General features: G+C 37.1%; 1 pseudogene; it reads left to right on the forward strand.

The window, feature by feature from the left end:
* The first annotated feature begins 1,533 nt into the window (after nucleotides 1–1,533).
* Nucleotides 1,534–21,828, forward strand: LOC145807315 (uncharacterized; annotated as a pseudogene).
* The last annotated feature ends 4,144 nt before the right edge of the window (nucleotides 21,829–25,972 follow it).

A 25,972-nucleotide genomic window follows, 5' to 3' on the forward strand; every position in this document is an offset into this window, starting at 1 on the left:
TGCTTCTTAGGCTCCAATGCAACTTTAATGATGTGGAGAGGACCTATGTGAAAGTGGGGCCCACATACCTCTCTCTATACTCTCTCTCTTCCATTTCACTAAAACTCTATTTAAAGCTCTCAAATTAGAATCATGTATCATTACTTTTTAGATAGCATGGGCCTAAACTTTGGAGGGACCAAATAATATATGAGAAGTTATTGGGTTTGATCGGTTTGAAATATGCCACGTTATTTGATTTATATTTTCAGAATTTATTGATCTAGTTTTGAGATATAGAGAGATATGTGGAGTTTGCTGCTTTTGGAGCCGTGGTTGAAAAAGAGAAGGGCATGTACCAGTAAACAGAGAGAGAAGAATTATTACGTCTAGAAACAAAACTGGTTTGAGAACCCGTTTAATAATTGACTCTTTTTAGTTAAAATTTCAATTTTTTATGAAAAAACTTGTAAAATATTACAAAAAATATTTTTTAAACTATTTTAACTAAAAAAATGAACATTTCCAACATCCCTTAAATTTCAAAAATTATTTTCTGAATTTTCATTTTGAAAAATAGATATACTACTAGTTTAACTAAAATTAATACTAAGATCCCATTTGAGAATTGACTAATAAAAGTGACTAGCTAGCACATCTTTCTATAATTAAATATTGTAAGGATGCTATGAAGTGACATTTACAACATTTAAAAATCAATTCATTACAAATTGTAAAATATTAAAATAATGTAATAAGGACAAATTATACTAACAGTCTTTATATTTAAAATTTATAGTCAATTGTATCACAAACTCCAAACTATATAGACCATTAATATAATTTGCCCATATTATTATGCCATTTTAATAAATAAATATTAATTTTTTTGAATGCTTTATTATAAATTTAATAATCTACATTAATTTAGATCATTATGTACCAAAAAAAAAAAATCATATACCATTACTCCATTAATGAGAGGAAAAATTACACGAATATTTATGAATTACAGCAATGATTTCGCCACTTAATTGGTGTAGTTTTATTCTACGAGGTGTTCAATTTCAACATTACATATGCTTTGATTGGTTGAGAATTGTGAGACTTGTCATTTGAAGTGGAGTCATCACACTTTTTTAGTAAAAAATTATATATTTAGATCAATCATATTTTATATTGTTTGGAAAAAAGAAAAAAAAAATAATAAGTGTGAATAAATTCATTTCCAACCTATGCGTTCACAATGTGCCAAATTCATAGCAAAAAGCCCAATAATAACAAGGATCTAAAAATGAAGACATGGTAAGAAATGACAATACGACCATATCTTAAGTCGGCACTGACAAGCATCAACAATTTCATGGTAATGTTGGAAATGGTCAAAACCATCAAGATTTACCCCAAATTCTCCCTGAAGTTGTACAAAATGGTGTGCAAAATCAAGTGCTAGGAGAAACAAGTCATGGCCAACCTGTGGCCCATGGAGCGCAAAATCACACACCTGTAGGATCGAGCCATGGTCCATCGGTGATTTGAGGAGTTTCCGGCGCGATGAATGGTGTTCCAACGAATGTGGGAGTTCAAGGAAGGCCTACAGAGATTTCTCTACAAAATGGTGATCCATCTATGCCTAATTTTGTTCCACCGATTGTAAATTCTACTCATGTACCGAGTGGGCCTCTTTTGGCTCCGACGCCAAGTTTGCAAGTCCAACCCAGTATAGTCGTGGCATGCAATGAACTTTATGGGACCCAATACAACGCCCCATCACTAAATGGCATGTCCATAGGTGTCGATGGCCAATATCGTTATGTGTCTTCACTGATGATGAATTCTCAACACCCAAATGGCCAAGTCACTCTAAGTTCAGTCCTTGAGTCTACAAGCCAAGTTCTGGAAATACCACCATCAAGTTCTCTCCTTCAACAATTTCTCACCCTTGCTGATGTGCAAGCCATGTTCGAGCTAGCATGGAGCAAAAAAACTTTACCCTCTTTGCCTGATCCGGATGTCAAGTCACCATACCCTATCGAGATGTTGAGTTATCCATACCCGAAGGAGTACACGGTGAAAAAGTTCATCAAATTCGATGACAAACAAGGAAATGCTCGAGAACATATTGTGCGGTTCATTGAGACTCTGGGTATTCATGGTTCAAACCACGTCCTCCGGCTGAGAGAATTCTCCAAGTCCCTCACCGACCGAGCATATAGTTGGTACGTTAACTTGACCCCAAACTCTGTTTGGAGTTGGGAGGAGATGGTCAACAAATTCCACATCAAATTCTTTCAAGCGGCTGAGAAGGTAACCGCACTTACCCTATGTAAGGAAAAGCAACAGGAAGGTGAAGACATTCTCGAATATATGAAGAGGTTTCAAGACAAAGCCGTAGACTGTCATGAGGCTGTGGAGGAAAGCTACTTGGTTCAAATCTATGTTGAAGTGGCATTGAACGGATACAAGATGCTTCTATTTAATCACAAGCTACCCACCTTCTCGGCACTAATTGAAGCATCTCGGAACATCAACATACCCTAATCTCAGGAGATCGGGTTCGAAACTAGTTATAAAACCAGCTTCAAGTCATCCCAAGGACCTTCTGTCACTGCGGCTACTGCGTCTTCTACTTGAAAGTCGCAGTGGGAGGAATTTAGAGGTCAGAAAAGGAAATACTGCGAAGATGACACTTCTTTTCCGTGTAGTGTTGAGGAGGTGAAGGCCTTAGTTAAAGAATGAGTGGCAGACGGGGAACTGAAGTTGCCTCATATCGAAGAATTTTTTCCGAAGAGAGACCGCAAGGGTCCTAATTATTGTGTTTTCCACTGATCACTAGGACATCCTACAGAAAAGTGTCAGACGCTTAAGAAAATTTTTAGAAAGAAAGTCGAAGCAGATGAGCTAGAGTTCGAAGGACGGGGAGCCTAGAATATCTTAGAAGACGTGGCTATGATGGTATATGACGGCCACAGCCTGAACAGCTGGTGAAAGCTTTCCAAATGACCTTGCAACTCTAGAGGCAAATATCAACATTCCGTAGAAGAAGTCTATCTGTGACATTTACAATTTGTATTTACTACATTGTCTGAGAATTTTCTATCTTTCTTTCTTATGTTATGAAGAAAGTTATTTCCTCAATATTGTGTATCTCCATTAGAAGTTATTTTCTCTAGATTGTATATCTTCATTGTGTTATGTTGCTTGAAACAGTTTTTAATTTTTTGTTGGCCCTCAAAGAAGAAAGAGGAATAATAAACTCGGTTACCAACCTGAAGGGACTTTTCTTGACGCAGTAGAAGTGTACTGTCACTCAAAGAGGGATAACCTCTGCTGTCATTAGTTGCCGAAATAGTGTGTGCTCCCACTTGGACCTCTAAAGAGCAGCCATTGCTTCCTTCAATGCAAGCTTCGAGGGTCTTTCTTGCTAAAGTAGAGTGTGTGCACCCACTCGAACCTCCGAAGAACAGCTATTGCTTCCATTAATGCAACCTTTGAGGGTTTTTCTTGCTGCAGTAGAGTGTGTGCTCCTACCCGAACTTCCGAAGAATAGCCCTTACTTCCGTCAATGCAAGCTTCATGGGTCTTTCTTGTTAAAGCAGAGTGTGTGTTCCACTCGGACTTCCGAAGAATAGCCCTTGCTTCTATCAATGCGAGCTTCGAGGATCTCTCTTGTTGAAGTAGAGTGTTTGCTTCCACTCAGACTTTCGAAGAGCAAATCTCATTTCCATCAGTGCGAGCTTCGAGGATCTTTCTTGTTAAAGTAGAGTGTGTGCTCCCACTCAGACTTTCAAAGAACAGACCTCGCTTCTATCAGTGCGAGCCTCAAGGATCTTTCTTGCTGAAGTAGAGTGTGTTCTTCCACTCAAACTTTCGAAGAACAGCCCTCGAGACTCGGTGGCCTATCAGAAGGGACCTTTTTGCCAAAGTAGGGTGTGTGCTACTATTCAAACTCCTGAGAGACAGCCTTGCTTCCATTTGAACTGCCGAGGGACAGTTCTTGCTCTCATTAGTGCGAGTCCGAAGAACAGCCCTTACATTCACCAATACGAGCTCCAAGGATCTTTCTTTTCAAAGTAGAGTGGACTCCTACTCGAACTCCCGAGGGATAGCCTTTGCTTCCATTAGCTGCCGAAGTAGAAGTGCATATCCACTCGAACTTCCGAGGGACAGCCTTGTTTCCACTCGGACTTCTAAGGGAGAGCCTTATTTTTGCTCGAACTCTTGATGGACAGCCTCGAACTTCTGAGGGACAACCTTGCTTTCGCTCGGACTTCCGAAAGATAATCTTTACTTTTGTTAGAGCAAGCTTGGTAGACTCGGTTGCCTTCCAGAGGGATCTTTCTTGCCAAAGTAGGGTATGTGCTATTTTTGAACTCCCGAGGGACAGTCTTGCTTCTGTTTGAACTTCCGAGGAATAGCCCTTGCTCTCATTAGTGCGGGTTCTGAGGGCACCGAGGTCGTGGAGTTTGTACAAGAATTCATTCGCCTGAAATAGCAAAGCCGACAAACGAGATAAGCAATATTGAGTTCAGATTATGATTCAAGCATTACCGAAATAGAAGCGACATCAACTATTTATTTCCCAAGCATCCACAAGATCAACAAGACAATAATTAATTATTCAACAACAAGATCTATATACAATATGAGGGCCTCATTCCTTCGGGTTTCGCTTGCAACAACATTTATTGTATTTTGCTCTACAAATTTCAAGGCAAGCCTAACAAAGTTTTCAGTAGCAGCACCAGCAAAACTCAAAGGATTCAAATTATCTCTCTCTACACCAATGAATCTTTGCAACATTAATACCCCATATATATCAGATTTATCAACACAAGGTCAAGCTCCAAAACATGAATTTCAGGACTACATTTCATCATGAGTTTAAGATCCAATCCAAAGGGTTCAACAAGTATCTCATTTTCTCTCAAAAAATCAAGTGCAAGTGTCCTTAAGGCTATAATGTTCAAACCACATTCAAGCACCAATGACTCAAGCTTATATGAGACTAACAATTCAAATTGATTTCACAAATTTTGGGATTTTGTACAAATTAAACATTCTACGTTCCAGCTCCAAAGTCATGAATATTAGGCCCAACAAATCCAAGCTCAAAGCATAAATATATATGTGTATATATATATATATAATATGGTATAAGAAGAAGGAGAAGGGGGCTTTGGTAGAAGTAGTAAGATCAGATTCAAAGCAACAATGAGCAAAGAAGAAATTGAGAACGGAGCAAGCAGGTGGCAGAGCAGCTGGGCAGACCGATACCGTGCTAAGTCAGCCATGTAGTTAGCGTTGATTAATCACTACTAGAACCAGTGAGTGCAAAGCAAGGCCGAGATCTATGTGTTCGGAGCTTTGAAAAATGTTGCTAAGCCAGGAAGGCACACCAACAACGAGCTGAACAGCGTTAGGCAATACCACACACGACGCGTTGAACGGGCGACGTGTGTGGTTGGCACTGGACCGTCGAGGCCGGAGGAAGAGTTTCAGCAAAGAGAGGCCGATGGTAGGCTGGTTTGGTCTCGGTGCAAGGCATCAAGCATGAAGGACAGGCCAACCAACAGCGAGCTGGGTTGGTGTTGGCATGAACCGGTGACCGAGCTGCGACACTAATAGTATCCGAAGCTGTGGCGACGGATGGCGTGCTAAGTGCGCTGATGGCCGCGAGCGAGTCAATGCTTTGTGTCGTTGATTTGCTGCACTGTTGATGAAGATGGTGTTAATTGGCAGGCTGGACTGGCGTCGGCGCGAGCTAACTGCACCTCGGGTTGTGGTAGGCGTGTTCTGAATATCTGCAACAGGCGGACAAAGATGGTGATGGTGCTTAGAGATGCAACGATGGCCAGTGTGCAAGATGGCCACGGTGGCTTTTGGTTTGGTAGCTGTGGAGCTCCAATTGAAGAAGAATAAAGCTGGGTCAGTCTTGAGAAAGAAGAGAGCTGAGTTGGTCTCTCAATCTAGAGAGGGAGTTGGCTGAGAAATGGATTTGGCAAAAAGAGACTAGGTCAGAAATTTATGGTCCTTGTAAGGATATATATATATATATATATATAAATGATGGGCCTTCAATATTCAATGGTGGGCCTTCTGTTGTTGCAGAAGCAAAAGAAGGCTTTGTTTCATTGAGGGATTTTAATTCTAGGTCACTTTTTTCTCAACTCACAGTGAAAGAAAATTGGAGTTTGAACCCCAAAAAAAAAAAAAAGTCTGATTATTTTGGGGGGGGAGGCATTCAATTCATGATTCTTGGTAGTGGATTATCAAAATATTAAATATAAAAGTGTGTATGGGCCAAGCATGGCGTAAAGACAAAAAAAAAAAAAAATTCTTATCTTTATTAATCGTCAATTTACCCATAATTTGTGGTGAGCCGTTAGCTTTATTCATAGACTCTGTCAATACTAAATATTTCCAAAGATGTAATGCGAAGCATGGCTGAAAAGGTGAAATTATACATGTCTGAGAAAACTAAAATTTCTCATACACGCAATGGGCAAATGTAAGAGGAGTTAATTTGAGCCCACTAAATTAATTAGGCCCAATAGTCCAAGGTTGGTGGGCCCGAATTTATCGCAAGTCCAAGATTGGTGGGCCCAGATTTATCGCCATCAAACGGGCTGAATCGCTCTAAGCCTCGAAAGGGTTCAGATCCACGAACTTAGAGACTTACTCGGGCCTGGACTCGAAACGGTATTGAGCAAGCCTAGATATCCGAGGCACTCGGACTCGAAAGGGTTCGGATCCACGAACCTTGAGATCCGAAGCACTTGGCTTCGAACGGATTCAGACGCAATCTAGAAGTCGCTCCGTTAATAAGTCCCAGAACACTTGCGGGCTCGGAGCTTTCCGGGGTCTATGCACCAGAACCATGGGCGTAATGGAGTTTGAACAAAGGACCCAATCCCGAGAACGGTGAGTAGAGATAAATTCACTCTTCGGTTAAACTAGCCTATACCCGGGTTGAGGTGGCACGATCTAGGGGGTCCTTGTGACTCGGCAATATTTGCGGCAGGGCGTTCTCTTGAACTACCCTTGACCCTTATGCGGCAGGACATCCTCTAGGACTACCCCGACCCTTTGGGATGATTAGGGATCATTGGTTAGGTGTGGCTACGAAAAAGGGTTCACTGAGAGGTTGATCTCCTCTTTGGGGTTTTTCTCATCCTTGGAGAGGTCACCTCCTCGGACAAGGTGGTTAGAGAGAATATTTCCCATGTGCCTTGCACATGGGCTCCATCCTACATCATGAGGTGCCTATAAATAGCACACACTCATAGCTTTACAAGGGATGGATTTTGGAGAGACAACTCTTGGGAAAGAACTAATTTCCCTTCTCCATTATCAACCTTGAGAGTGAAAGTGGGAGATCCATGGGAGAGCCTTGCCATTATTCTCTCTCTAACTATTTTGCCTTCTTCTTCACCCAATCTCTTATCTCCATCATCTCTTTGCTTTTGTGTTCTTAGTTGAGACTATTGAAAAATCTAAGCCTCTCATCATCTTCTAGAGAATTCAAATTTTTTCTTCAAGGATTTTCGAAGATCTTCAAATTTTCCAACAACTTTCTTGAACCCTCTTATACACAATTGAAATATGATAAACAAAAATAAAATTTGAAAAAAAAAATATTAGGTACATACAAAGTGCAATTTGTTTACTCATGTCCCTCCTATCTTGTTTTAAGCCCTTGGATCTTCTATTTGAAGTGATGGACGATTGGGATCAAAATCTCCATTTATTGGCAGGACCATCCTCATCCTGTTTCCCTCTAGTTTGGAATCTTTAAGCAGAGCTCTAATGACTTGACAATTTTAAAAATAAATAAATAAAAATAAGATACAAACATTACATTATGGTGGGACCCACACACCAGTGTATTTGGTTTCAGTATTCTGAATTCAATTTTCTAAAAACTAAGTTTTTTATTTTTCATGTTTTTTTTTTTTATTTTTAGTGAATATTTTTAAAATTTTAAGTAATTTTTTTACTCTTTTAGATGTACCTTACTTAGATATAACTAAAATATTAAAATATTTGTGAAAAAATATTTTAAAAAATTAATAAATACATAAAAATACGAAAATGTACTGGATTTTTGTATTTTTTTTAATATATTTTTTGGTATTTAGTATATTTTTTAAACATTTTTTTCACAAATATTATACTTTTTAACTATATTTATGTTAGGTGTGTCTAAAAAAATTTAAAAAAAAATGCTTAAAATATTAAAAAAATTCATTGAAAACATTAAAATATGAAAAATAAAAAAGTAGAATTTTTTGAAAACTGTTTTCTAAAAACTGAAACCAAATAAGTAAAATTCTCTAGAACTCTTGTTTTAGAACCCTCAATCTTTTTTCTACACCCAAAATAGGCCATAGGGTATCGCTATAATTCTTAATAGAGTAATGATAGGAACTCAAAATATTTTATTAACATTTCTATTAAATGTCTCATATGAATATGCAGTTTACATAGGACCCACATGATATGAGATTTACAGTCATATGAAACATTTAATAAAAATATTGATAAAACATTTTAAGTCCTAACATTTTCCGCAAATGAATGTAATAAAATCCTTTTTAAAAAATAAAATCTTTTCTTTCTTAAAATTGAATACGAGAATCTTTTTGTATCAACAATAAATTTTGTCATAACCGACCATAAAAAAATAAAATTAAAAAAAAATGAGCATATTGTTGGGTGCTGGGGCCATTATGGGTCTTGTTTCGATAATCCGAACCGTTCAATATGTAGAAATCATCAAGTACTTTATGCCTGCAAAAAAATTATACTGATCGGATATCGATGGCCCTTTATCAGAACACATTTTGTTTAATGGTAAATATGATTTTAAAAATAAATTATTAACAAAAATGTATTTCGATCAAGGGATTACCGACATCTGATCAACTTAGTTTTTTGCAGGCATAAATTACTCGACGAGTTTTACACATTGAACAGTTCGGATCATCAAAACGGGACCCATAATGGATCCTACAAGCCTAATAGTACACTCCAATCCACATCTCCAAAAACAAAAATTGAGAATTTGATGTCCTATTTTATAATGACCTGTCTCATTGGATTAAATTTTTTTCTGTATGCTTTGACGTGATGGTGATTTCAGACTCTAAATAAATAATAATGCTTGAGAGCTCTAATTTGAGAGCTCTAATCTATGAAGCACGGATACTCCGAAATGGCTCCCGTATCCGTATCGGATACGTATTGGATACGGATACGCGTTTGATACGATAGGATACGTATTAGATATGGCAAAGAAGTATCCTATTTTTTTTTTAATTTTTTGAATTTCGGATATGTTTGGGATATACGACGATACTTCAAGAATACAGTCAGGATACTTTTGGGATACAGCAGGGCGAAAAAATAATTTTAAAAACTTATAATGGAGTCAAACTGTAAAATAACATAAGTAATGTAAAATAAAACAACAAAATCATCGAACCAAACCCTAGCGAACAACAGCAGCAAAGGAGGAGGAAGAGAAGGAGTCTCTATCAACCAGCAGCAAGTCGTCGTCATCGATTAGGTTCGTCCCTCTCGCTCTCTCTTTCTCTCCCCCTCCCCCTCTTCCTCTCACTCGATCTCTCTGGTTTGGACAAATGTCGCTCGATCTCAATGAGTGAGAATCTCACTCACTCTCTCTCTCTCTCTTTCTCCCTCTCGCTTGAGCTCTCGCTCGATCTCTTGTTAGGCTATTTTTATAATACACATTTTTTTTGTTTTTTTGTTTTCTAAATATACTCCTGTTTTGGCCCCATTTGATATCAATGTCATTTATATGTTAGCTTTTATACTTATAAAATTTTAGATTATTAGTTTAAAAGAATTAAAATAAGTTGTAAATGTGTTTGATTATGAAAAAAGTTGAACCTATTTGGCTAAATAATTTGTCACATTTTTTTTGTTTTTTGCGAAAAATATCAAAAATGTCCTCAAAAGTTATAATTAAAACAAATATATGTCACTTTATTTGTTCATACATATTTAAGGATTTCAATTATGCTAAAAAAAACTCACATAATGTAGTTCAAAAAAATACATTGTCTTTTTTGGGCCAAATTACCTGAAAAATCAAATAAATTATAATTTACAATTGCAACTAAACACCATAAATTAATCTATACTATATATTAAGCAAAAAGGGGTTTTTAATCCCAAGCCTTGTGAGAGCTCCAATCTCCTAATCTGAATTTTCTGATTTTTTGATTTAAAAAAAAAAAAAACTCAGCATTTATTGATTTAGTCAAAATTCTCTGATCAGCATTTATTAACTTTTTTCAATCTACCTATCTTTCCACATGCATGCATTTATTGATTTGGTCAAAATCCGCTGATCAGCATTTAAAATCCTCTCATACAAATAATTATAGATACAATCCGTGTATAGTTACTGCAGTACCCTTTTTAACTTCTCCCATACACTATAGTTAGTGATAAGATTGTTAAATTATTTTTATAAAAAATCTTAAAAAACATAATTTATATATTAAAAAAATTTAAAACAAATATAAATATCTATAATTATTCCGTGCATAGCACGGGTGATAGGCTAGTTTCGTTTAAGCAAATAAATAAATAAACTCATTAATAAATTAATGAACTTTGTAAAGTTTTTCCCCCCTTAATTTGAATTGCATTATGGTTGTTATGGGTGATGCATTGATGCTATATTGTTGGAATTGCTGAAATTTAATTGAATTGTTGAATATTTTTTTGATGTTCATGCCAAAAGATAATTAGGAATCTTTCTTTTTTCATCAAGTTGTCTTTTGCTTTAAGTTTTATTTTTATGCATGCTACATTACTAAAAATTATAAAAATAATATTTTTTGTAAACGTTTCCCCGCCGTACCCGTATCCTAATTTTTTAAATTTTGTTGTATCGCCGTATTCATATCGTATCATACCTATATTCCGTATCCTTATCCGTGCTTCTTAGGCTCCAATGCAACTTTAATGATGTGGAGAGGACCTATGTGAAAGTGGGGCCCACATACCTCTCTCTATACTCTCTCTCTTCCATTTCACTAAAACTCTATTTAAAGCTCTCAAATTAGAATCATGTATCATTACTTTTTAGATAGCATGGGCCTAAACTTTGGAGGGACCAAATAATATATGAGAAGTTATTGGGTTTGATCGGTTTGAAATATGCCACGTTATTTGATTTATATTTTCAGAATTTATTGATCTAGTTTTGAGATATAGAGAGATATGTGGAGTTTGCTGCTTTTGGAGCCGTGGTTGAAAAAGAGAAGGGCATGTACCAGTAAACAGAGAGAGAAGAATTATTACGTCTAGAAACAAAACTGGTTTGAGAACCCGTTTAATAATTGACTCTTTTTAGTTAAAATTTCAATTTTTTATGAAAAAACTTGTAAAATATTACAAAAAATATTTTTTAAACTATTTTAACTAAAAAAATGAACATTTCCAACATCCCTTAAATTTCAAAAATTATTTTCTGAATTTTCATTTTGAAAAATAGATATACTACTAGTTTAACTAAAATTAATACTAAGATCCCATTTGAGAATTGACTAATAAAAGTGACTAGCTAGCACATCTTTCTATAATTAAATATTGTAAGGATGCTATGAAGTGACATTTACAACATTTAAAAATCAATTCATTACAAATTGTAAAATATTAAAATAATGTAATAAGGACAAATTATACTAACAGTCTTTATATTTAAAATTTATAGTCAATTGTATCACAAACTCCAAACTATATAGACCATTAATATAATTTGCCCATATTATTATGCCATTTTAATAAATAAATATTAATTTTTTTGAATGCTTTATTATAAATTTAATAATCTACATTAATTTAGATCATTATGTACCAAAAAAAAAAATCATATACCATTACTCCATTAATGAGAGGAAAAATTACACGAATATTTATGAATTACAGCAATGATTTCGCCACTTAATTGGTGTAGTTTTATTCTACGAGGTGTTCAATTTCAACATTACATATGCTTTGATTGGTTGAGAATTGTGAGACTTGTCATTTGAAGTGGAGTCATCACACTTTTTTAGTAAAAAATTATATATTTAGATCAATCATATTTTATATTGTTTGGAAAAAAGAAAAAAAAAATAATAAGTGTGAATAAATTCATTTCCAACCTATGCGTTCACAATGTGCCAAATTCATAGCAAAAAGCCCAATAATAACAAGGATCTAAAAATGAAGACATGGTAAGAAATGACAATACGACCATATCTTAATCCGAGTAGCTTCCTATTGTCCGCTTCCCCCACCCTCACTTCCCTTCTTCTTCTTATTTGCCTTCTTCACCTAACAAAATAAAATCCTAACAGATGAGGATTTATGTCTAACATTTTATGATTAATTTTTATACGAGAATTACTAAATAAATGATTCCCTTTTATGTTTGCAAACAAATGTAAACAGCACAAGATTAATCCAAAATTGGAAGCACGAAACTATCATGTATGAAAACAAAGTACGCCGTACCACGTTCATACCAAATATGATTACTGAGGCAATCCCATTACAAGAAGATGATCGACATAAAGACATATATATTATACCAATTACTAATACTATATGATTAAGGCCGAATTGTATATCATTGAGGCTGTTAATTAGAATCTCTTAACTTCACTTGTTGGCTAAACCGTATACTTTATGTGTGTTGAATGTCAATCAGGTTGTACATAGTCGGAGTATAAAATGGGCAGAAAGACAGAATTTGGAGAGAGTTGACCGAGCCGCACGTGCGTTGACTTTTTCGCACGTGCGTTGACTTTTTCTGGGAAAGTCAACCCGACATTTTAAACCTGTTTGGGCGAGATTGGAAGGATAGAAAGGCAAGGAAAAGGCTGGAATAGGGCTCTGAACTTGTTTGGACCTAAAGAGAGAGGCTAGGGTTTGGAAGGAAAGAAAAACAAAAAGCTTCAAGGATGTCTCCCATGGTGGTTTCTTCTCCATCTACCTCCTTCCACTCCTCCACAAGTGGCTAGTCTCCTTTTCTAGGGTTTTGATGAAACCCTAGCCATGTAATTATTTTGTTTTCTTTTTTATTTTTAATTATATAAAGGTTTAAACATTTGTATGGTGATTTAGAAGTTTCTTTTATATATTTTTCTTATTTCTTCGAATATTTGACTTTCTGTGATTGTTGAATGTTATCCATACATGAGTTTTCTATTCCTTCACATTCAAGGTATGAGACGAACCATGCTACGAGGAACAAGTCGTATCACTACCTTAGTTTAGAGTGAACGATTCGTATTACTTGAGATAGTTCGTGCTCATACATTGAATGTGATGATCTTCTTGTTAAATGCTTTGAGCTTGTAGTTGCGAAGCATTAATCTGTTCAAACCATAGCATAATTGATTTCAATTGGAAACCCTAATTACATGGCTAGTGGTGGACTCTTTGTCTTAGTTTTTCCCCCAATTCAGTAAACCCAATTTCATTTATTATTGATAATTTAATTCCTTAGCTTAATTTATTTGTTATTAATTTAGGCTATGAACAATCAATCTTTTTATCAAATTAATTTAGGAATTTAAAAATTAAATTAGTTTAATTTCACAATTGTCTCTGTGGATCGATACCTGGACTTGCCATTATTCTAAAAGAATTTGGTATAGTTTAGGGTTTATTTTTGGTGTGTTCAACGACCCATCAGATTTTGGCGCCGTTGCCGGGGACTTCTGGCGAAATTAGTTAATTTAAAGTTACATTCTTATTTTAATTTTTAGTTTAGGATTTTATGCTTTTGTGTTGCTAAGTGTGCAGAGCATTTGAAATTGGAGCTATCACTGAGGTGCAAACGGAGCGCAGCTGAGCTTTAAAAATATAAAAAAACCGCAGCATTAAAATGAGTAAACAGAAGCAAACACTCACAAGCAAAGCACCAAAGTGCTAAAACGAAAGTCAAAGCTCAAATAGAGGTTGGAGACAACGTCTACACGTCAAGCATCCTCAAGACGAGTAAAGCGTTTTCATTGAATCGCTGTGAGTATTTCTCCTTTCGCATTCTGCTTTCGTAACTTAGTGCACCGAGTCAAACTTTTTGTGTGTGTGTGGGTAGTGTATGCACGAGCGCCGTTCTTGTCACCCTGAATTGTGGAGTTTGGACCTTGAACTAGAAAGGACTCTTAGTAGACTTAGGGCCTCTGCCCGTGTTCCTAGGCTTGAATATTCATATTCATACATTGAGCCATTAGAGATGGCAGATCCTAATGTCCCGAATGCGCCTAACTGGACCCTTAAGAATTATTTCACACCCACTGCATATACATCACCATCATGCATCCAATTACCTAACACCACTGCTGCTCATTATGAGATTAAGTCCAGCACCATACAAATGCTCCCCTCATTCCATGGACTAACTCATGATGATCCTTATAAGCATTTGAATGAATTTTTAGAAATTTGCTCGACAGTGAGGATCCAGAATTTCACAAATGAGGCCTTAATGTTGCGATTGTTTCCATTCTCGTTAAAGGATAAAGCCAAACACTGGCTAAATTCTTTACCTGCTAATTCAATCACAACTTGGGACCAATTACAGCAACGGTTCTTGGAGAAGTACTTTCCCATAGGTAAAACCAACCAACTTAGGCGAGGCATCACAAACTTTACTCAAATGGAAGGCGAGCAATTCCATGAGACGTGGGAAAGACTTCGAGACCTTCTCCAATAGTGTCCCCACCACCAAGTGCCTGATTGGTAACTTGTTCAAACATTTTATTATGGCTTAACTGAGTCGCACCGCCAAATGGTGGATTCGTCCTGTGGTGGGACATTTATGTCTAAAAATGATGCCGAGGCATGGCAAATGTTTGAGAACCTAAGTGATAATTCCCTTCACCATGCCTCCACAGCCCGGCAAGTCCGGCAACTAGTAGTTGGAGCCCCGAAAAGATGGGGCATTTATGAGGTCGCGCAAAACCTAGAGTTAGCCCAACAAGTAGAGGCACTGTCCCGCAAAATGGACCAATTATTAGCTACGAGACATGCCCCTACCCAGCAAGATCAGCCTCAATTTCACGAGGCATGTGTTATTTATGCGAGCCCTGCTCATGACTTAAGTGAGTGTCCTTCGGCATCACAATTTCTGGAGTTAGTCCAAAAACATGTGAATGCGGCTCAAGGATTCTCCAACCCGGGTAATGATCCATACTCCAACACATACAATTCGGAATGGAGAAATCACCCTAATTTCTCATGGAGAGCCCCTTCACAAGGCACTTCTTACAATCCTCCACCACCAAGGCAGAATTTTAATATTTTGCCAACCGATCATCTTACCGACCACCGCAATCTTATAGACCTCCACAACCGTATCGGCAACCACAATCCCCGCCTGTTCCTCAGGGCAACTCTGCTTTTGAGACTCAGGTGTTGGAAGTTCTCTCCGAACTTAAGGGGTTGGCACCGGTAATTCACTTCCATACTCACTCTATTGCCAAGCTAGAGACCCAATTAGGTCAAATGGCTAAGAACATGAATCGAAAAGAGGAGGGAAAATTACCAAGTCAAACTGTGGCCAACCCTAAGGGACAATACAGGGCAAAGAGTTCGAGTGGGAATGGGAAGTACCATGAACAGGTGCAGGCAGTGATTAGTTTGAGAAATGGTAGGGAGTTAGAGCCTTAGTCAGTTGCGTCTAATGCAACTAGAGTTAAGAAGGGTGACCACGATGGTTCACCTAGTGAGAGTAAGAGTGAGGGGGAAACACTTAAGAAGGATGACTTAGTCCCTAGCACTTCATTTGAGCCCAAGGCACCATATGTGCCTAAGGCACTCTTTCCCCAATGCCTTGATACACCGTCCCCTTTTAATAAGAAGGCGGCATCTATAAAGGCAATGATGGAGGTCTTTAAACAGGTAAAAAGGTAAAAATCAACCTCCTCCTGTTAGAGGAGATTAAGTAAGTACTCTCATATGCCAAATTTCTGAAGGACCTTTGTACGCAAAAGCGTAAATCTAGGACACATGTGTCCCAAAAGGTCCTACTCACGGAGCAAGTAAGCTCCATTTTGTTGAATGACACACCTCCTAAGCTTAAAGACCCGGGTGCCCCAACCATTGCATGTATTATAGGGGACCATTTCATTGATAGGGCCTTATTGGATTTAAGGGCTAGTGTCAATTTGTTGCCGTACTCTGTGTACGAGGAATTTGGGCTTGGCGAGTTGAAGCCCACTACTGTTACTCTTCAGTTGGCTGACCGGTCCCTCAAAGTGCCACGAGGCATGATTGAGGATGTACTAGTTAAGGTTGATAGGTTCTACTTCCCTGTTGACTTTTTGGTGTTAGATATGGAACGAGTAGCCAGTTCTAGGAAACAAATCCCGGTGATCTTAGGTCGACCTTTCTTGGCTACGGCCAATGCATGCATTAATTGTCGTACCGGGGTGATGGAAGTTTGATTTGGTAACATGCAAGTGAAACTTAATGTTTTCCAAGCATCACAACAACCTCATGAGAGAGAGGAGTGCTTATTAGTGGATGTTGTGGATGAGATTGTAGAGGAGGCTTTGCCCTCCATTCTTGTAGAGGACCCTTTAGAGGTTTGTCTTGCTCATTTGGGGTTTGAAATTTTGATATTGATGGGTCAATTGAGGAGGTGAATGTCTTGCTTAATTCTTCTTCTACACCGGATTTTCCTCCATGAAAAGCCCGGTTTGAGTCACTTCATCCTCTGTCAAGAGAGCCTGCCATACCATCTTTAGTCACACCACCTACACTTGAGTTGAAGCCACTACCAGCCACACTCAAGTATGCTTTTTTAGGGCCCCAAGATTCTTTACCGGTCATCATTGCATCTGACTTGACTGTAGAGCAGGAGAGTCAATTAATGAGTGTTCTCGTGGCACATCGGAGTGCTATAGGGTGGTCAGTGGCTGATTTGAAAGGGATAGATCCCTCCGTGTGCATGCATTATATACACCTAGAGGAGGACACTAAACCTTCTCGCGAAATGCAACGGAGACTGAATCTTAATATAAAAGAGGTGGTGAAGAAGGAGGTATTGAAATTGTTGGATGCGAGTATCATATACCCCATCTCAGATAGCAAGTGGGTGAGCCCCACACAAGTGGTGCCTAAGAAATCGGGCATCACCGTTGTTGAGAATGAGATAAGAGAGTTAGTCCCCACACGAACCACTACTGGGTGGCGAGTGTGCATTAATTATAGGAGACTAAATTCCGAGACTAGGAAGGATCATTTTCCCTTACCTTTCATTGATCAAATCCTAGAGCGGTTAGCAGGGCAGGGTTTCTATTGTTTTCTTGATGGCTACTCGGGGTATAATCAAGTCCCGGTGTACCCTGCTAACCAGGAAAAGACCACATTCACTTGCCCCTTTGGCACTTTTGCGTACAGGCCCATGCCTTTCGGGCTATGTAATGCACCGGCGACCTTTCAACGCTGTATGATGGCCATTTTCTCCGATATGGTGGAGAAATTCTTAGAGGTTTTTATGGATGACTTTTCGGTGTTTGGACCGTCTTTTGAGGAATGCCTTAGGAACTTGACTAGAGTGTTAGAACGATATACTAAGGCAAACCTAATCTTGAGATGGGAAAAGAGCCATTTTATGGTTCGTGAGGGTATAGTGTTGGGACACATTGTGTCCCCTCGAGGTATAGAGGTTGACAAGGCTAAGGTTGACCTCATTGCAGACTTTCCTCCACACAATTCCGTGCGTCAAATTAGGTCTTTCTTAGGACATGCAGGTGTTTACCGTAGGTTCATCAAAGACTTTAGTAAGATATCACGTCCTTTGTGTTGTTTACTAGTTAAGGACGCGCCTTTTGTCTTTGATGAGGCATGCTTAAAGGCATTTGAAAAACTGAGAATGGCCTTGACCACCACCCCAATCATGAAATCACCAGATTGGTCACTTCCCTTTGAAATCATGTGTAATGCCTCCGACTATGCTGTCGGGGCTGTGTTGGGCCAAAAGGTCAATAAGGCACCATTTGCTATATACTATGCTAGTCGCACTCTCTCGGATGCACAATTGAATTACACTACCACCAAGAAAGAGTTGCTAGCTGTGGTTTTTGCCTTAGACGAATTCCGATCGTATCTCCTAGGTTCCAAGGTCATAGTCTTCACTGATCATGCCGCTTTGCGGTATTTACTATTAAAAAAAGAGACCAAACCTAGGTTAATTAGATGGATTTTGTTGCTCCAGGAATTTGACCTAGAGATCCGAGATAAGAAGGGATCTGAGAATGTGGTGGCGGATCATTTCTCCCGAATCCTTGTTGAGTATAATAGTGACCCTCTTATTTTGCATTATTCGTTTCCGGACGAACAACTCTTTGAGCTGTCACAAGCGAGCCCCCCTTGGTTTGCACATATTGTGAATTACTTGGCCATTGGGCAAATTTCGCAAAATTGTTCTAAGCAAGACAAAGACCGATTCTTTTCACAGGTCAGGTATTACTTTTGGGAGGATCCGGAGTTGTTTAAATATTGCTCCACCAAGTGATCCGAAGGTGTGTGCCGGAGAGTGAGGTGCCTAGCATTCTTACATTTTGTCATTCTTCTGCATGTAGTGGTCATTTTAGTGGGCATAAAACGGGCCACCAAGATTTTATAGAGTGGGTTTTATTGGCCCACAATTTTCAAAGATGCCCATCAATTTTGTAGAACTTGTTTGCGCTGTCAGCAAATGGGTTCGATGTCTCGCCGTGACATGATACCAATGTCCCCTATTCTTGTGGTAGAAATATTTGATGTTTGGGGGATTGATTTTATGGGCCCTTTTCCGTCATCATTCTGGTTTGAGTACATTCTCTTGGCAGTAGATTATGTGTCTAAGTGGGTGGAGGCAATAACTACTCGAACAAACGATCATAGAGTGGTAATCAAATTTTTGCATGAAAATATCTTTAGTCGTTTTGGGTTTCATAGAGCCATAATAAGTGATCAGGGTACACATTTTTGTAACCTATTCTTTGCGTCGGTAGTTAAAAAATACTCTATCACTCATAAAGTTGGCACTCCATACCACCCTTAAACTAGTGGCCAAGTGGAAGTCTCAAATAGGGAGGTAAAACACATAATTGAGAAAACGGTAAGGCCGGATAGGAAAAATTGGCCACAACGGTTAATTGATGCATTATGGGCTTACCATACTGCTTATAAGACACCCATTGGGATGTCACCATATAGAGCGATGTTCGAGAAAGCTTGCCATCTCCCGGTTGAACTTGAGCACCGAGCATATTGGGCCATAAAGAAGTTTAACTTCGATATGGCCGCGGCTGGGCTTAACCGAAAATTGCAACTCAATAAGCTGGAAGAAATCCGGAATAATGCATATGAGAGTTCGAGAATTTTTAAAGCTCGGATTAAAGAATTTCATGACAAGCACATTAATAGAAAATCCTTTGAACCCGGCCAAAAAGTGTGGCTTTTTAATTCAAAATTGAGACTCTTTCCGGGTAAGCTAAGATCAAGATGGGATGGCCCCTTTGAGGTTGTTGAGGCATTTATTCATGGCGTCGTTGAGGTGCGAGATTCAAAAACTGGCCATACTTTCAAAGTGAATGGCCAAAGATTGAAACCATATATAGAGGGGATTGGGATTGGGAATATGATTGAGTTCATTGCTTTGATGGACTCATTTTACTATGATTGATAGATTGATTTCTTGTTCTCTTTTCTTTCCCTTCTATGCTATTTTGTTTTTCTTTGTTCTCGTTATGCTTTATTTGCGTCTAGGAGATTTTAAATCCTCTAAAGGTGTAATTCCTTTGGTGTTTTCCGTGCCCGAACAGCATCTGACGGTCTGGTATAGCCACCTAACAATGTTTGTAGTGAGTTCTTAGGAGACCAACTAAGACGGTGGAAACTAGAGTTCGAATGGCAAAGCCTAGAATATAAAGGTTTGGGATTTTCGAGACTAGAGTCTGGTTTAAATACCCAGGGGTGTGGAGATTACTTCAAAACTACCTCGGCTTGAACTCTGTATGGCAGCCCCATAGGTTGAGGTAGCTTTATGTGCCTCGATTCTGGATACCGAATCAACCTAGTCTGTCACCCTGTTGGAGAATAGGGAAAGTTACAAACACAGTTAGGGAGAAAGGTAGTACCCGTGGTTTTCGCGTGAAGATTATACCTTTAGTGGGCATTCCGTTATGTTCCTATGTGCTATATTTATTTCGGATGTCAATTGAAGGTAGAAATGGTTAAGTATATTTGGGTTGTACTAACCCGAAGGCTATACACTACGCTGGGTTTTATTACTTGGGAGATTCTGAAGTGGCAACTTTATGCCATAACTCTGGTGCCTTTTGTTAAATGCTGGGAGTTAGTTTTTCATTTTCTTGAAGCATGTACGCTTGCGAGTGCTTCTTGTTTTTGTTAAACTATGCCATTGCAACGTAGCAGAAAAAGTTCATTGCATGCGTGTGGGTGGAAGGGACCCTCCCTAGCCTAGGTAAGACCTTGATTTCTGCTTTGTGGTTTATGGGAAATCAAGTATTTAACCACATTCATTCAAAAAAAAAAAAAGAGCATGTTTTCATGTTTATTTTCTGTGTTTTAAAAAAAAAAAAAATTATTTCCCGCACGTGCGGCAACAAATCACAAAATCAAAGTTGTGCACTGCTTAATAAGCAGGTGCGGGGGAGGCAACGTTGACCAAGCCGCACGTGCGGCTTGACTCCCGCACGTGCGGAACGCCGATTAAAAAAAAAAAAAAATCCACGGAGGGGTGAAATTGCCGCACGTGCGGGAAACTGTGCATTTGTTGGTTTGCACCGTGCTTAATATGCAGGTGCGGGGCCAAGTGCAGAATTTATTTTTTCTTTGGTTTTGAATTTGGTTTGCACCCTGCTTGTGAATTTGGTTTTTTTTTATTTTATTTTATTTTCTTTTATTCCATTTTTAATTTATTTAAGTACATAAATTTTAAATAAATACATAAATAAATTTTAAAAATAAATAAATAAATATACAATTATTTTATTTATAATCTTATATATATATATTTTAAAAAAAAATCGTTTTATTTATTTATTTATTTATTTTTATTTCCAATTTTCTATTTTCGTTAAAAAAAAAAAAACCTTAGAAATCATGGTGCTAACAATAATCCTAATTTTTTTTATTATTATTATTATTTGCTATATTTGTTTAGTTTAAATCGTTTCGTTACTGATTCTCATTAGTTTAATTAGTTTGTGGATTGTTTTATTTTTATTTTTATTTTTAATTTTATTGGTTTAGTTAGTGATTTTATTTTTATTTTTATTATTTTTTTCTTTTTCTATTCTATGATGTAATTGTTCATTTAATTATTACGTAGTTTTGTTTTTATTTTATTTCAACTTTATTTAATTTTCTTCTCTTCAATTTAAAAAAAAAATAATAATAATAACAAAAACAAATTTAAAAAAAAAAAAAAAAAAACCTGTTTAGTTTTGGTTGTTTTATTTTATACTTTAGTCTCTTTTGTAGTTTAGTTATTTTATAGTTTAGTTTAGTTTAGTTTAGTTTATAATTTAGTTAATTTAATTTAAGGTCATTTTTATTCATTTATTTAATTATTTTCGTTTTTATTTACAAAAAAAAAAGAAAAAGGAATTGCATGTGGGACATTAGTGGGCCAAATTGTGCTTTCATATTTTATTTTATTCTCATGATTGGTTCTACGGTTTTGTGTCTATTTGCTTTTGGTGTGTGCAGGATATGAGTCGACGTGTATCTGCTCGGGCCTCCAAAAAGGCCAAAGGTTCCACCTCTTCGGCACCACCACCACCACCGGCTTCCTCGTAGTACCCACCTGTATACTGCTTTGTCTCTTTTATTTTTATTTTTCTTTTTCTTTTTAGTTCTTTCTTTTCTTCAAAAAACAAAAAACAAAAAAAACAAAAACACAAAAAAGTGTGAAGTGTGTATATGTTACTCTCTACCTACTTGGATGTGCACCTACAATTCAGGTAATTTTCTCTCATTTCTCTTTACTTTTCCATTGAGGACAATGTCATATTCAAGTTGGGGGATGAGGGTTATATTTTCTTTTGTGCATTTCTATTTGGCTCATAATTCATGCTTGTATCTGTTTCACTTGATTGCATTACTTCACTTGATGTGACTTTTTTCTAGTAGGGTGATGATATTTGCATACGTTAATTGGAGAGCATAGTAGGATTGTGTGAAAAAGGTTTATTGGGTAGATACTTGCATGCGATGTTTGCACGAGAAGAGTTGTCTGTGTTTGTGGTATTAGTACACTTGTCATGAGTATGCCTTAATTCACATGAACACACTATCATAGCAGTGATCTTTTTATTATAATCCCTGGTGTACATCATTGATAATAGCTAGAGTTGCAGAAAATAATAAATGAGGAGCCAAGATTCTTAAAAAAAAAAAAAAAAAACTTGACTTGTTTGGGTTCGTAGCCTTTTAACTCGAGTTATTAAACCCGTAGGGGTGTCTCTATACCTAATGCCCTAAAATCGTCTGGTTTGGGAGTCATTGGCCCAAAACTTGCTACATGGGCTAATTAGAAAGCTTAAGGGGCTTAGACATTGCACAGTTAAGGAAAAATAAGAAGAATGACTTGTTCGGATTCGTAACCTTTTCAACTCGAGTTATTAAGTCCATAAGGGTGTCTTTACACCTGGTGCCCTAAAACCGTCTGGTTTAGGAGTCATTGGCCCAATGCTTGTTACATGGGTTGATTAGAAAGCTTAATAGATCAGGGCATTGCACAGTCATAAAAAAAAAAAAAAAAAAAAAAAACTTTTGGGATCTTGGCTGCAACAGGTTAGATTTTCTGTATATGTTGAGTGTTGTTATGAGTACACTGGGCTATTATAGTGGACAGTTAATTAATATGGAGATTGCACTTTACACCGAAGGTACTCATGACTTGTCTACTAGCATGCACAAGTACAGGGGACTTTACTTTTGTATTAACTAAATTGTGATTTTGACTCAATAGGTTCCTTCATGCTTATCGAATGTGCCTTTAATGACTCATGAGGTCTCAATATCACACTGTAGTGGCACATAAGTTGAATGTTAGGTGGAGTAGTGTGGTCAATTGTTGTTGAGTATATATGAATATGTTAGTGTTTGTGGGTATCATTTCTGGAAACTCTCACGAGACTTTACTCGTCCACTTGGGGTAACCTTGTGGTTTAAATGCTTGTTGCATATGCTAAATGACACCGTTTTCCCACGAAAGAGGAAATAGATAGAATTTGTTTAATTTTATTTGATTTTACATTCTTGAGGACTAGCAAGTTATAAGTTGGGGGATGTGATTAAGGCCGAATTGTACACCATTGAGGCCGTTAATTAGAATCTCTTAACTTCACTTGCTGGCCAAACCGTATACTTTATGTGTGTTGAATGTCAATCAGGTTGTACATAGTTGGAGCATAAAATGGGCAGAAAGACAGAATTTGGAGAGAGTTGACCGAGCCGTACGTGCGTTGACTTTTCCCGCACGTGCGTTGACTTTTTTTGGAAAAGTCAACCCGACATTTTAAACCTGTTTGGGCGAGATTGGAAGGATAGAAAGGCAAGGAAAAGGCTGGAATAGGGCTCTGAACTTGTTTGGACCTAAAGAGAGAGGCTAGGGTTTGGAAGGGAAGAAAAACAAAAACCTTCAAGGATGTCTCCCATGGTGGTTTCTTCTCCATCTACCTCCTTCCACTCCTCCATGAGTGGCTAGTCTCCTTTTCTAGGGTTTTGATGAAACCCTAGCCATGTAATTATTTTGTTTTCTTTTTTATTTTTAATTATGTAAAGGTTTAAACATTTGTATGGTGATTTAGAAGTTTCTTTTATATATTTTTCATTATTTCTTCGAATATTTGACTTTCTGTGATTGTTGAATGTTATCCATACATGAGTTTTCTATTCCTTCACATTCAAGGTATGAGACGAACCATGTTACGAGGAACGAGTCGTATCACTACCTTAGTTTAGAGTGAACGATTCGTATTACTTGAGATGGTTCGTGCTCATACATTGAATGTGATGATCTTCTTGTTAAATGCTTTGAGCTTGTAGTTACGAAGCATTAATCTGTTCAAACCATAGCATAATTGATTTCAATTGGAAACCCTAATTACGTGGCTAGTGGTGGACTCTTTGTCCTAGTTTTTCCCCCAATTCAGTAAACCCAATTTCATTTATTATTGATAATTTAATTCCTTTGCTTAATTTATTTATTATTAATTTAGGCTATGAACAATCAATCTTTTTATCAAAATTAATTTAGGAATTTAACAATTAAATTAGTTTAATTTCACAATTGTCCCTGTGGATCGATACCTGAACTTACCATTATTCTAAACAAATTTAGTGTAGTTTAAGATTTATTTTTAGTGTGTTCAACGACCCATCACTATATAAGCTTCAGTCAAGGATAAAATGAAACAAAATAAAAAATAAAGAGAGTACCCTTTCCCAATAAATCGACCAACGATTAGTGAAGGTACAATGACTTCTAGAGTAGCAGTTGTCACAACAATCACAACAAAGAAAACATGGGTTTAGTGTATGAATAATGTTTGGTAGCTCGAGAGTTTGCCCCCCCCCCCCCCCCGAATCCCCCTAATGCCCAAAACGACGTCGTTTTGGGCATTAGCCTTTTTTTTTTCCTTCCATTTTCGAGTCTTCTTCCTTCCATTTTCGAGTCTGCAGAGGGAGAGAAAGAGAAGAGAGGGGAAGAGGAGGAGAGAGGGAGAAAACTCGCCGCCAATCGTCGCGTGTGCCTCCGCCACCGCCGATCGTCGCAACAGCAGCTCGTCGCCTCCGCCGATCGTCAACTCGTCGCCTCTGCCCCCCGCCTCCGCCTCCTCCTCCCCCGAATATTATGCCCTCTCCAGTCCCTCCTCCTCCTTCCTCCTCCTCCTCCTCCATCCTCCTCTTCTTCTTCTGCAAAAAAAAAAAAAAACAAAACAAAACAAAAACAACGTCGTTTAGGGTTTAGGGGGATTCGGGGGGGTAGCTTTCGAGCTACGTTGCACTGCCGTGTATGTATTGAAACAATCTTTAAAATTTAGAGCTAATCAGAATAATAGTATTCATGAATAACCCAATACTGAAAACAAACATATTTAAGAGCTTTAAATAAGGAGTTCTAAGGAAACTCTAATTTGTTTTTTTCCATGATGATTTGTCTTTTTTTTTTTCTTTTTTTACCCCTGCCAGCTGTGTAGAGCTCAATTTAGAGCTTTACACCTAGTGTTCTGTGTCACAGTTGTACTGAAAAAGTTATCAACCGAAAGATTCTCTTCAGATTGTGACATCCTCAATTTCGCTTCAAGGAAACAATCTTCTTTTCAAGTTTATTGTTGGGCGAATTACATTAATGGTCCCTATTGTTTGTGACTTGTGTCATTTTGGCCTCTGACTTTTTAATTGTGATACATTTGACCATGAATTTTGAATTTTGTTTTAAATAAGGACAATTGAAGATATCATTACTTAATTTCAAGGGCAAAATCGTCAATTTGATAAAATATAAACTAATTTGACAAAAACAAATGTTAAAAAATTATTTTTAAATTTTTAAAAACTATTTCTACTCACTAAAAATAAAATTATCTAAAATCAATAAATATATTATTTATTTATTTATTTATTTTACCAAATTAATTTTTATTATATGTTTGGATAATAAGCATGTAATGGATAGTTGTTTATATTTTCATTAAATTAGTTTTTATTTTTCAAAAGTCAATTATGGCGATAACTTTGATATCATTATTAAACCAATTCATTGAATCAAAAAATCCAAAATTAAAAACATTTCACATATTAAATATATCGATTACACATTAAAATCCTAACAACCACCCATTACATAATCATCATCCAAACACATAATAAAACTTAATTTGGTAAAATAAATAAATAAATAAATAAATAAATCTCTAAAAGATTTATTAATTTT

This window comes from Camellia sinensis, chromosome 14 (genome assembly GCF_055761805.1).
Source record: "Camellia sinensis isolate YWXY chromosome 14, ASM5576180v1, whole genome shotgun sequence".
In the NCBI taxonomy this organism is placed as follows: domain Eukaryota; kingdom Viridiplantae; phylum Streptophyta; class Magnoliopsida; order Ericales; family Theaceae; genus Camellia; species Camellia sinensis.